The sequence below is a fragment of the Saimiri boliviensis genome, chromosome 8 (assembly GCF_048565385.1).
Source record: "Saimiri boliviensis isolate mSaiBol1 chromosome 8, mSaiBol1.pri, whole genome shotgun sequence".
Taxonomy (NCBI): Eukaryota; Metazoa; Chordata; class Mammalia; order Primates; family Cebidae; genus Saimiri; species Saimiri boliviensis.
In genome coordinates, this window is record NC_133456.1 from 36050702 (window position 1) to 36062691 (window position 11990).

Genomic DNA, 11990 nt, shown 5'->3' on the forward strand with positions numbered 1-11990 from the left:
CTCAATTTTCTGAGGTTCTAGCCCTGTTCTTTCCCACACTGCCCTCTTTCCTTACCTCAGTGCTAGGATTCCCCAACTCCCCAAGTTCCCAGGATTCATCTCAGGAAGCAACTACCCAGAGAGATTAAGCTTCAGTGCAGGAAAAGAAAAAGAGAGCATACGAGGAATCCTCAAGTTCTTTTTAACTGGTATGTCCTAAAACAAATTCTTTAAACCATTTTCCTCTTTAAACCAACTTCTCCTCCAAAACAAGTAGCAAATCTCAAGTTATTGGGACAGCTTCTTCAAATGTGGTAGCCAATGAATTGCAAACTTCTTCAAATTCCTCCTTCAAGATTATTCCTTTCTAATTCTACTTATAATATTTATGGTTATTACCTTCTCTCCTTATTGTAAGTTCTTCCTACCCTGTTTCTATGCCTCTGATTTCTCATTCTCTGATTCCCCTTGGAGAATAAACTAAAAGAGTAAACATTTTGTCCCATTACTTACCATCTCAAAAAATTTTATCTGCTCCCAGTATTTGCTGAGTAGACTCAAAAATTTTAATACAGCTTCCAAGGACTTGCATAAACTGGTCTCTGCCTACTTTTCCCTGTCTGTATCTTTCTAGTTTCTACATAAGCTACTCTAAAGAATTCTGGTTGCTGCCCCCTGAACTCAGCTTGCTTTCTCAACTTCATGATCCTTCATGATCCTATTCACATTGTTCACTCAGCATGAGATGTATTTTCTCTTGTCTTTGTCCACAGTGATCCCATTTTATTCTGAAACCCAGATCACATTCCCTTTGTTCTGAAACCCCAACAAGAAATTGCTCCTCTTCCTCTGAACACCTGAGGTGCTTACCGACATCACTACAACCTTGCTATTTGTGCTATATTACTTTGTACTGCAGTTATGGGAGTGGATGTTTCACCCGTTTCACCAAGTATTAAATTTTAAAGAGCAGGACTTACGACTTTCACATCTTTATGCCCCACTGCAGCACCTGGCCTAGTGCATTGGCTATAAATGATACTGACAGACGCACTGAGTAAATGAAATATATGAATAGGTAAAAATGCTAGGTTAGTCAGCATCTAAGATGGCCCCAAGGATTCTAGCCTCCTGGTATTCATGTTTTAGTGTAGTCTCCTTCCACACTGAATAATCAATAAAATATTGCAAAAGTGATAGAATGTGACTTCCAAGGTGAAGTCATTAAAGATATTGTGGCATTCCAATCATATGAAGTGGTTCACATGGTGGGAAACTGATACCTCCCACCAACCACCAGCACACACTTGGTTACTTGAGGGAGCCATCGCAGAAATGGATTCTTTGGTCTCAGGCAAATTTTCGGATGGCTGCAATAACAAATGACATCTTTACTACACTTTTTTGAGAAACTCTGAGCCAGAATCACTCAGCTAGAAGTTGCCAGAGATAATGTAAGTCTTTTATTATTTTAAGAATCTAAATTTTAGGGTAATTTGCCACACAGCAATATGCAACTAATACAGAAGCCCATTATAATAGCTATAACCACAGGCATTAAAAAGTCCAAAAAACTTACACTGGGTTTGAGAAAAATAAAAATAAAAACAAAAATGAGAAGTTATAAAGAAATAAAAGACTTCAAAAAAATGAATACCTGAGCTGTGCATGTAAGGTATTTCTGTTGCTAGAAGACTTTGAACGAGTGCTTTCAGGCTCCAGGTCTCTGTTATGTTTCTGATGTGTGAGTCATCATCTTGTGGTATGTCTGTAATCTTAATGATCAAGCATACAGTAAGTATTAATAACTATCATTTTCTTAGCATTCCTATGTACTAGAAACTGTTCTTAGACCTTTCCAACAAGCCTAGAATACAGATACTCCTTTATTCCCATCTTACAGAAGGTTACTGAGTCCTACAGCAATTAAGTAACTTGCTCAAGGTTTCAGAGCTGGTAGTTGGCAGACTAATTTTGCATGCACACAGCCTGGATTTACACCTTATATTCTGAATCACTATGCAACATTGAAACATCGGCCTTCCTTTAAGAATTGACATTATAGCCAACATTTCAAGAAATCATTTAAAATACTAAAAATTAGGTTTATTTAAAATCAGTGAGTATAACTAATTCATAGATTGGCTCTAGCAACACTCACTTGGTTATAAGACCTATTTACCTTGCTTCTTTTGACAGTTAAAACCATGAAGTAAAGCTGAAAGCTGAGAAGCTATCTTATTCTATACACCATCAAGAGACATTCTTAAAATCTTGAGTGTATTTACCTCCAGCATAGTGGGAGTTGAAGCATCTTTTGACTCAAGTTGGGTGCATCAAACAGTGATGTTTGAATCCAGACTGCAATTGTTGATTTTCTAAGTACGATAAAATCCATTTTACTTTTTTTGTTGAGGTCTAGAAGGAACATGGCAAATAAAAAGAAAAGTATAATTTAAGGGATATTTTCATTCGGACTGTTTTCAGAAGCTGTTCAAAATCTTGAGGAAGATACGAAAATCTCTAAGACCCTGTTCCCCAGGAGGGTACACTTCCCTCCCCTTCCCTCCATCCCTACTCTCCTAAGCTAACCAGTTTAGGTCTCTTTCCATATTTTTCCCTATGCCCACACAAATATTTGCAAACAGAAGTACTATATGTATATATTCATTAATCCTACCTGGGCTGCAATGCCTTTTTAATTTATAGGCTTTATTTTAAAAATCCATTAATTTTAAAATTTTCAATTCTCCTCCCTAAGTTTGTTCTCCTGCTCCTTCCCATTGGTTAGGTGTTGATTTTCTGGTTGTTTACCCCATGTTTCTGAGCTTTCCACTCACGATTTCTCTCTCCGTTTTTACCTTGTTGAGATAGATGTCCTACCATTGGCTCTCCCAATTCACAAACTCACTTTTAATAGGTAACTATTTTCTATTTTGGCAACAATTTTTAAAATATCTTCTTTTTATAGAGCATTGTTTGTAGTCTTCCAACATCTCTCTGAGTTTTATTATGTTTGTTTTCAAAAGCATCTTTGAATTCTTCCATTAACTTTAGTGGAAGCCATCTGTCAGAGCTTATCCAGGAATGTTTCTGTGAGTGCCTTCTAGTGAAGATCATTTTTGTGTTTTCCTGCTTATGGTTTCATGCCTTTTCAGCAGCCTAGCTGTCAATGTGTCTTAACCAGGGACAGATCGTCAAGTGGGGACTTGATTTAGATTCAAAGGCAAACAAACACCACTCATTACAGAATCATTTAAAAGATAACCTCTTCTGGCCCATTTTGTTTCCAAAAAGGAGTATGTTACAAATAATTTTAATGTTTAAAGGCAATTTATTATTATTTCAATGTGGTTTGGGGACTCATGAGTTTTAAAATGATATAAATGTTGTTAAGAGAAAAACATTTAGTATCTAACTATTATTCAGTAGAAGGTGGTAAAACTAGTTGAGTCTCTGTGGCTCATGTACACAATGAATTAATGTCACTAGCTCAGGATATTGCTCAAACTGACCTTTTTCATTTATAAAATACTTCTAACCAAATGAGAAAAAAGTTAAAAGCAACCTGATGACAATTAAAAACATAAAAGGAATTATCAACCTTTATCGTCACTGTATTTGTAGAGAAGAATTTTATTTTCTTTTTTAAAGTGCCATCTAACCCTGTTTTTACTAAAAATACAAAAAATTAGCAGGATATGGTGGTTCGCACCTGTAGTCTCAGCTACTCCGAAAGCTGAGACAGAGGAATAGCTTGAACCCGGCAGGCAGAGGTTGCAGTGAGCCAAGATCATGCCACCGCAGTCCAGCTTGGGCAACAGAGCGAGACTCCATCTCAAATAAATAAATAAATAAATAAATAAATAAATAAATAAAGTGCCCTCTAATAATCTATGATGGATTGGTATTCAAAAGAAAAGGAAACAATGAGGGCCAGACGCGGCAGCTCATGCCTGTAATTCCAGCACTTTGGAGGCTGAGGTGGGCAGATCACAAGGTCGAGATTGAGACCATCCTGGCCAGCATGGTGAAACCCCGTCTCTATAAAAATACAAAAATTAGCTGGTGGTGTGACACCGGCCTGTAATCCTAGCTACTTAGGAGGCTGAGGCAAGAGAATAAGTTGAACTAGGGAGGCGGAGGTTGCAGTGAGCCGAGATCACCCCATTGTACTCCAGCCTGGTGACAGAGCAAGACGCTGTCACAAAAAAAAAAAAAAAAAAAAAAGGAAACAATGAGGAAAAATATTTCAACCTGGAAAACTTTGCCAGTCCTTGCATAGAGGAAATCATAGCCTGTCATTGATCTGTATGAACATTTCTGTTCCAAATTGGAACACTAGGCTGCATTGTTCCTTATCTCCCAGTATGCTAAGAAACCAATTATGTTAAATAATATTGCCTTAAGGGATTTTTCAGAGCTGCTGAAAACAGATCAGTGCAATAACCTAGGACCTTAAATGTCAATGTTTAGTTGTAGGATTCACATAATGTTCAAAAACATAGTTTTATTTAATATTATTTTTTCAAAACATACTAAACAATTAACATTTTACAACAATATTTTTTTGTAATCCTTTGGTGAACAGCATTTGAAGAATACAGAAGGTTAAGCAATAAAATAAAAATATCAAATAGTTACTAAAGCAATATTTCATGTAAAACATAAGGCTCTTATCATATCAATCCAAATGAACTTAACTGACGACAACCTTTGATATAACTATCAATCAGATGGGTTTGATATTCAGTTCTTCCACTTTCCACACAATGCAAAAAGCTACACATTTCTCTGACTCACATAAATAATACATTGTCCTTTGTAAAGAGATGAGCCTTTATTATTTGATCCCTCAATCAAAATGGAAAACCATATTCCCAGGCAAGAAAGAGGTGCACTTCAGGAGATACGGGATTTAAAACAAAATTAACGTTGCAAAATAAGAAAGACAAGATTGAAATATATATCAGGACAATAATATCTAAAAAGCTTAACATTAGCAAGGGATCCTGTAAAAAAAAAAAAAAAAAGCTATTTAAAGCATGTGTGTAGAACTCACCACTGGCAGCATTTCCTCAAAGAAAAGGGAAAAGCTTGATCTAGTCAGGGCACTAACCCTAATGGTGAAAGCTCTGGACCCTGTTTCACATTATGCCACAGAAATTGCTATGAAGATCTGAGCCACATATTGTATCTGTTGTTGGGTCTTAAATATTTTTCATTCAAGCCTTCTCAATATTCATCCACAGAATCTATGTCATAATGAACCCAGAAGCATAAACACTTCAATAGCAGAGTTACTAATAGAGGATATCCAACAAATAGGGTGTATTTCTCACATTTTCATTATGCCAAGAAAAACAGAAGATCGCTGGAAAGCATAAGGTAACTAATGACCTATTTAAGAAGCTTCGAGGTTGATGGAAACATGGTCAGTTCCCCTCTACCTATGTTCTTCATTGTATGCTTTCCTCTGCAGCCTTAAATAGGAAATGGGCTGAAAAAATTGGTAAATAAGAGGACACACACAGCTTCATTTTCAAGAGTTGAATATTTTGGAAGGAATTAGAAAAGGCCTTCAGTTTTCTCTTGGACAGGTATTGTTCCAGGATTTTGAAGATATCAGATACAACTCAAATATTCACACCCTCATCCATTTTACTTTGGCATCAAGGCAAAGGTCTTATGACACTGCATTTCCTCTAATGCTCAATGGTGTATGAGTCCAAAATTGTAATATCCAAACCCAGGTTTCAGCTGGAAGATGAAAATGAAGTCAGTGAGCTTTTTAGCCTCTTTGGTTTTAGGTCATTCAATATATTTTGTTTAAGTGAAGGTCTTCTCTTAAATTTCTAAGACAATATATGTCCAGGCAAATCGGTCTTTGGAGTTTGTGTTCAAGGCTCTAGCAATAACAGTATGTTAATTATCCTTGATTTGTCTCTTCTATGGAAAAATTCTGGGGGACTTTCCAGGTTAGAATAGCCAGTAAAGATCTGGATGTAGAAAATCTGGGTATCTTGTCCAAATACTATCATAATGCTGATCTTAGTAGCATAAAGGCATAGCCACTTGTTCATCATGTTGATATGACTCTGCTGTTACAAAAGTACAAACTACACTGTCAACATTTGCGCAATATAAATCCTCTACGAGTTGTGGTTTGAGTCTACTACTGTCTTTGCAGTGAAACTAGTGGGTATGCATTAAGTAGTTTCTACCTGGATGGAGAACTACTCTGTCTCTGTACCTTTTGCAGAGTAGGCAGACTTCCAGGGGTGATGTTTTTTGGCTAAGACCATGAGGCTTAAAACCATGAAACTTTAAAAACCATATCAGCATTCAATTTCGGAAAGGGCCAGGCTCAAGGGGTCAACTTTAATGTCAATGTCAGAATTCACTCCTCACAAGTTCTGGAGATCCAATGACCTCTTCCAACCTAAGTTGATTCCAATACAACCTTGTAAGATCTAGTTAGGACAAGGATTTTCAGATCCTCAAAGTAATTCAAACTCCCTAAGGTATCCTCCAACCTTTCTTTATCTTTTGAGGATGAGTGGGACTCACGGACAACTTGGGCCAAGAGGATCTTCTGGATTAGTTGTGGGTTCTGTGTGCTTTACCCATACCTGGTCCTAACAACTACCATCACCAGCTCTGAAGATCATCCCTCATGTCTGTAGCCATGGAACTTTACCTTCTGGGGATTAGTGAAGTCTGTAATTTTTGCATGACAGTATATTTTTAACTAAAACCATGGTGGCAAATCTGTACATTTTAAAGTTATATAGAATATATGATAGCCTTCTTTTTAATTATTATTATTTATTATTATTATTATTTGGGACATAATTTTGCTCTTGTTGCCCAGGCTGAAGTACAGTGGCCTGATTTTGGCTCTCTGCAACCTCCACTTCCTGGGTTAAAGTGATTCTCCTGCCTCAGCCCCCAAGTAGCCGGGATTACAGGGACCTGCCACCACCCCCTGCTAATTTTTGTATTTTTAGTAGAGATGGGGTTTCATCATGTTAGCCAGGCTGGTCACAAACTCCTAACCTCAGGTGATCCACACACCTCGGCCTCCCAAGGTGCTGGAATTATAGGCATGAGCCACCACACCCGAACATATGATAGCCTTCTTGACAACAGTAGGACACCTAAGAAAATGGTCACATTAGCTAACAATATGTCCACAATCAACTTAGCCTTTTCTAGAAAGTCATATAATTGCCAATCTCTTTCTGACACCACCTTCTCCACCTGTTTTTTTTTTTTTTTTTTTTTTTTTTCATTTTATATGCAGTGGATACATGTGCAGGCTTTTTACATGGGTACATTTTGTGATGCTGAAGTTTGGGCTTCTATTGATCCCACCACTTAAATAGTGAACATAGTACCCAAACCATTGCCTTCTCCCCTTTTGTAGTCCCTACTGTCTATGTTTCCCATCTTCATGTCCATGTGTACCCACTATTTAGCTCCCACTTATACGTTAGAGTATGCAGTATTTGGCTTTCTGTTTCGGCATTAATTCACTTAGGATAACAACCTCCAATTGTACCCATGTTGCTGCAAAGAACCCAATTTCATTATTTTTCATGGCTGCATAATATTCCTTGGTATAGATATATCCCATTTTCTTTTCCCATTCCACTCTTGATGGGCACCTAGGTTGATTTAACGTCTCTGCTATTGTAAAAAGTGCTGAAATAAACATACAAGTGCAGATGTCTTTTTGGTAGAATGATTTCTTTTCCATTGGGTATATACCCAGTAATGGGATAACGGGATTGAACAGTAATTCTATTCTTAGTTCTTTCAGAAATCTCCAAACTGCTTTCCACAGTGACTGAACTTATTTACACTCCCACCAGCAGGGTATAAAAGTCCCGTTTTCTCCATAACCTCACCAAAGTCTGTTATTATTTTTAACTTCTTAATAAGAGCCATTCTGACTCCACTAGTTAATCTTAAATGCAAATTATATCACCAAATTTCCATCACTGAAGTTCCAATGTTTTTATAACTCCGGTCTAAAAGTTGCTGGAGGGAAGTCAACATCCCTGCCACCAAATAGAATTTCTATGAAAGTCAACTCCAACTTTCTCTTGAGTTCATAATTAGAGAACCAACATTCCCTTTCTCCCGTATGGCAATTTGCTATGGTCTCCAAGTACAACTTTTCTTCAGCCCAGTCTCGTAGTTCTTCATCCTGCTCCCCAAAACTTAGATATTATGGCTTCTTTTACTATCCTGCTTTCTGGAAGACTCCAAAAATCAGCTCCTAGCATTATCAGTTCTTCAGATTCTAAGGGTGGAGATCAATGTTTGCAAGAATTTTCTCTGCTACACTGCACACTTCTTTCCATTACCCACCCACAATAACAGTAACGAAGTCTCCTTTTTCCTTATTACTTGGCTTTCAAGTCTGTTGGCTAACCCAGTCATTATATTCTGGCCAAAGCTCGGGCCTTCTTAGCCTCTCTTGAGGATATGCATGTCCCTGCTAAGCCTTCAAAGGGAGCTTCACAATCATTCTCTTTGATGTCACCAGAAGAAACAACTGATCCTGGCATTACATATTCTCACTTCCCCATATAGGTGCTCCTCCTCTGGATACTGATACAACTATAAACCTATTGCCCTTCTTTAGGTTAGAGCGATTCTTCTGGACTACAAAGGTGCCTTACAGGACACTATATAGTAGAGTCTTTTGCTATTTCTTGGCAACTTCCCAGTCCAGATCTCCTAGTGGCTTTGCAGCAAGGCCTTGTAGCCAACTTAGTTGTCCCAATACCTGCTCTCCCTTTCCCTTTCTTCCATAGTAGTGGTTTAACGTGAGTACCAGCTACCTAATTTTTATTTTTATTTTTTTAGGAATAGGATCTCACTCTCTTACCCAGGCTGGAGTGCCATGTTATGTTCATAGCTCATGGCACCCTTGAAATCCTGGACTTAAGTGATCCTCTTGCCTCAGCCTCCCAAAGCTCTGGGGTTATAGATGTAAGCCACCATGCTTGACCCCTGGCTATCTAATAAAAGACCTTCTTAAGACTTGATTCCAGCTGAATGTGTTCATGTTACTGACAAGTGTAATGTGAAAGAAAGTAATATGTGCCACTTTCAGGACTTATTTTTAAAACAATTAAATATGTAATGCCCTGATTTCTTTTCACCTTCCCATTTGCTGTCTAAAAGATGAAGATGAATGAAACTGCTCTCTTGGACTCAGAGATAAGAATCCAGGTTGAGGCTGGCAGAGACCCCCTACCACTCTGGACTGTTACATGAGAGAGAAATAAACTCTGTTTTGTTTAAACCACTGCATTTTAAGCTTTAGTAGTGACAGCAGTTTTAGTCTGTATCATATCTAGTTCACCTCTCATTTATCTTTATATATATATTCCCGAAATTTCATAGGTTGTAGTATTCCAAGATAAATAAGTAAATTCAGCTCTAGTAATAATTCTTGATTATATAATTCTATCATAAAGCCTCTAGAAGGAGACTATTAATAGCTTTATAACCCTCTGTGGTCAACAAAGACATAGTCAATACTGCATTTAACTATTTTTATCTCTATTCTGCATGTCAAACTCAAGAAGTTTTTAAGAGCCCCATATTCTTCTTTTACATCTGATCTAACTTAATATCTATTCTATGATAGCAGAACTATCCAGGAGTTTTCCTCACTAGATGTGATTATCTGAAGAAAAATAGCTATGACTTCCATTAAAAGAAACATAGGCAAGACTCCCAGTGATGCATTTCCCAAACAAAATATGAAAAGAGGAATTTACCAAGCACTTATGAAAATTGTCCCCATATAGCTTCTGAATTATTCCTTTGCATCTCAGGTTGAGTAGTAAGGTTGACCCCCAAAGGGTGATAGCTGCAGTGTTGTTCTGTCCCTTGGTGATAAGGGATGACATTTTCTCTCTATGGGTTAATAAAACAGTGTTAAACACACACTCTCAACTGAAGTAATCATCCGTCTCAAGAAAAATGAGTTCATGCCTCTTTATCCTTTCTACTTCCTTCCTAGAGAGTCCTGAAGCAGCACATCATGTTAAATAAGTCATCTCAAAAAAGACCCATAACAACTTTTGAGCAGATCCTTTTGGAAGTGGAAGAAGAAAACATAAGGGAACTTTTAAATCAGTCATGATCCAGGGACTATTATGATGGCAACTCTTTAGGTACATATACTCATTCCCCTGCAATATTCTAGAGGATCCTAAGAGCCTGTTTGAGAGTCACTACTCTAAGGTTTACAGATTATCAATTTCATTAACATCATCATCGTCACTGCCATTATCATCAATCAAACATTACCATTAAACATTGTGTGAATTTCAATCTCTGTATTAGGAATTGTGATTGGAGAGAGAGAGACAGAATAATTCCTTACCAAGTAACTTTCAAAGCAGAGAAAATGAAATGAAAATTTTTTCTACGTATCTTAACATCTGCCTTCAAAATTTGAGATGCCTTCTAGGAACATGCTAGCACACTTTCATCTCTCTTAATCAACTTACTTGTTATCTCATAACAAGAACTTGGAGTTCTTTATATCATTCCACATATAATTCTATAGAAGCCACCCCTCTCTTTTCCTGTTCTTCCCTCCTATTGCCTCCAACACTATCTGTATTGTACAAGTAGTAATCTATAGATTGATCTGAAACACACCTTTCTGTTTCTGTGCTGTTCAAGCTATACTAGTAAGCCAATAAACATAGATTCCAATATGCTCCACAATCTGTCATACATATGCCATTTTACTAAACATGCAGAGTAAATTGCAGTAAAAAGTGGTACTTTTTAGTATTGAGTACAGAATAACAACAATTTTTGTCCTTTTGTTCCTTTTGTTATGGCTGACACAAGACAGAGATAAATTAGTACTTCTCAGAGTGGCAAGACACATTGGGATAATTTCGGAGAAAATACAACCATGTCAGTTCACCAATCCTCTTTCATTGCTATTAAACACTAAGCCTTTGGAAGCAGACGAGTTTTCTCTTTTTTCTTTTTTTTTTTTTCCTGTTTTGATGTACACTCCTTTCTGATTTAATTGCCTTAGCCTAATCATTTTAATAAAATGTTCCAGTGGATAAGAGATTTGTGAAACCAGTAACTTCACTAACACCACAATTGTTATTGTATCCAATCTTATTATTCATTATCGCTTAAAGTCAACTGATAAATAATCAACTCCATAAAATATGTGAGAATGTATGTATTAACACTCATGCTTACAAACTTACAGGCTTCTTGTATTATTCACCCGAGGAGCAATTACTGAGCATTTATCATGCACCCCTTCTCTCATACCAAGTAATACACTCTGCTAGAATACAGAAACACTACATTTATTTGGTAATACCAAAGCAATGTCATCAGACCTACATCGTGCTCTTTTGTTCATCTCCTTTTCAATTCAGTTGCGTCTGAACAGTTCAGTAGATGACACCTAAAGAGAAAAAAAAGAACATAAAATTTCTTTGTTTGAATTGTTCTCATAGTTGGTTTATGTAACATAAAAAGTAATGATCCTAAATAATGTGTATTTTATAATACTATGATGTTGAAAGGCTCAATTCTATGCTGAGACACAAAGGACTAGAATATAAAGTGTTTCCGGTAGAAAAATGAAGAGAGAGACAGAACAATGTTTTGCTGCTTTTAAATAAGCCAGTCAAATAGTTCAGTCTAAAGGCTGTGTGTGTGTCAGTGTGAGATAATCCTGCCCTCTCCCTTCCTCTCTCCCAGTTCTCCAGGGAAATGAGTCACACCTGCTCACTGCCCTTGATGTGATGTTTGATATTCTGAATTCCCATCAGCCCTGCACAGCTAGGATGATGTCAGCACAGTTGACATTGTTAGATCCCTGCTCTGCGTACATCAACTCCCTATCGTTCAGGCGTCAGCTGCGTGTGGTGAAGGGGAGGAGGCATCATCTTCTTAGCAACCAAGCCCACGTATCCAGGATCCAGAAATGGCAT

The 11990-nt window shown here is 37.3% G+C and overlaps 1 protein-coding gene across 3 annotated transcripts in view; it reads right to left on the reverse strand.

The window, feature by feature from the left end:
• The window catches only part of GAP43 (growth associated protein 43), a 455759-nt gene extending 444301 nt beyond the window's left edge, over positions 1 to 11458 (reverse strand). For all 3 annotated transcript variants that reach the window (XM_074404333.1, XM_074404332.1, XM_074404331.1), the window contains exons 1-4: positions 11395 to 11458; positions 9783 to 9921; positions 2268 to 2397; positions 1637 to 1754 (exon numbers count right to left, since the gene is read on the reverse strand). The gene's annotated coding sequence lies outside the window, so the exon portion shown is untranslated. The remainder of the gene's footprint in view (positions 1 to 1636; positions 1755 to 2267; positions 2398 to 9782; positions 9922 to 11394) is intronic.
• Positions 11459 to 11990: the final 532 nt, after the last annotated feature.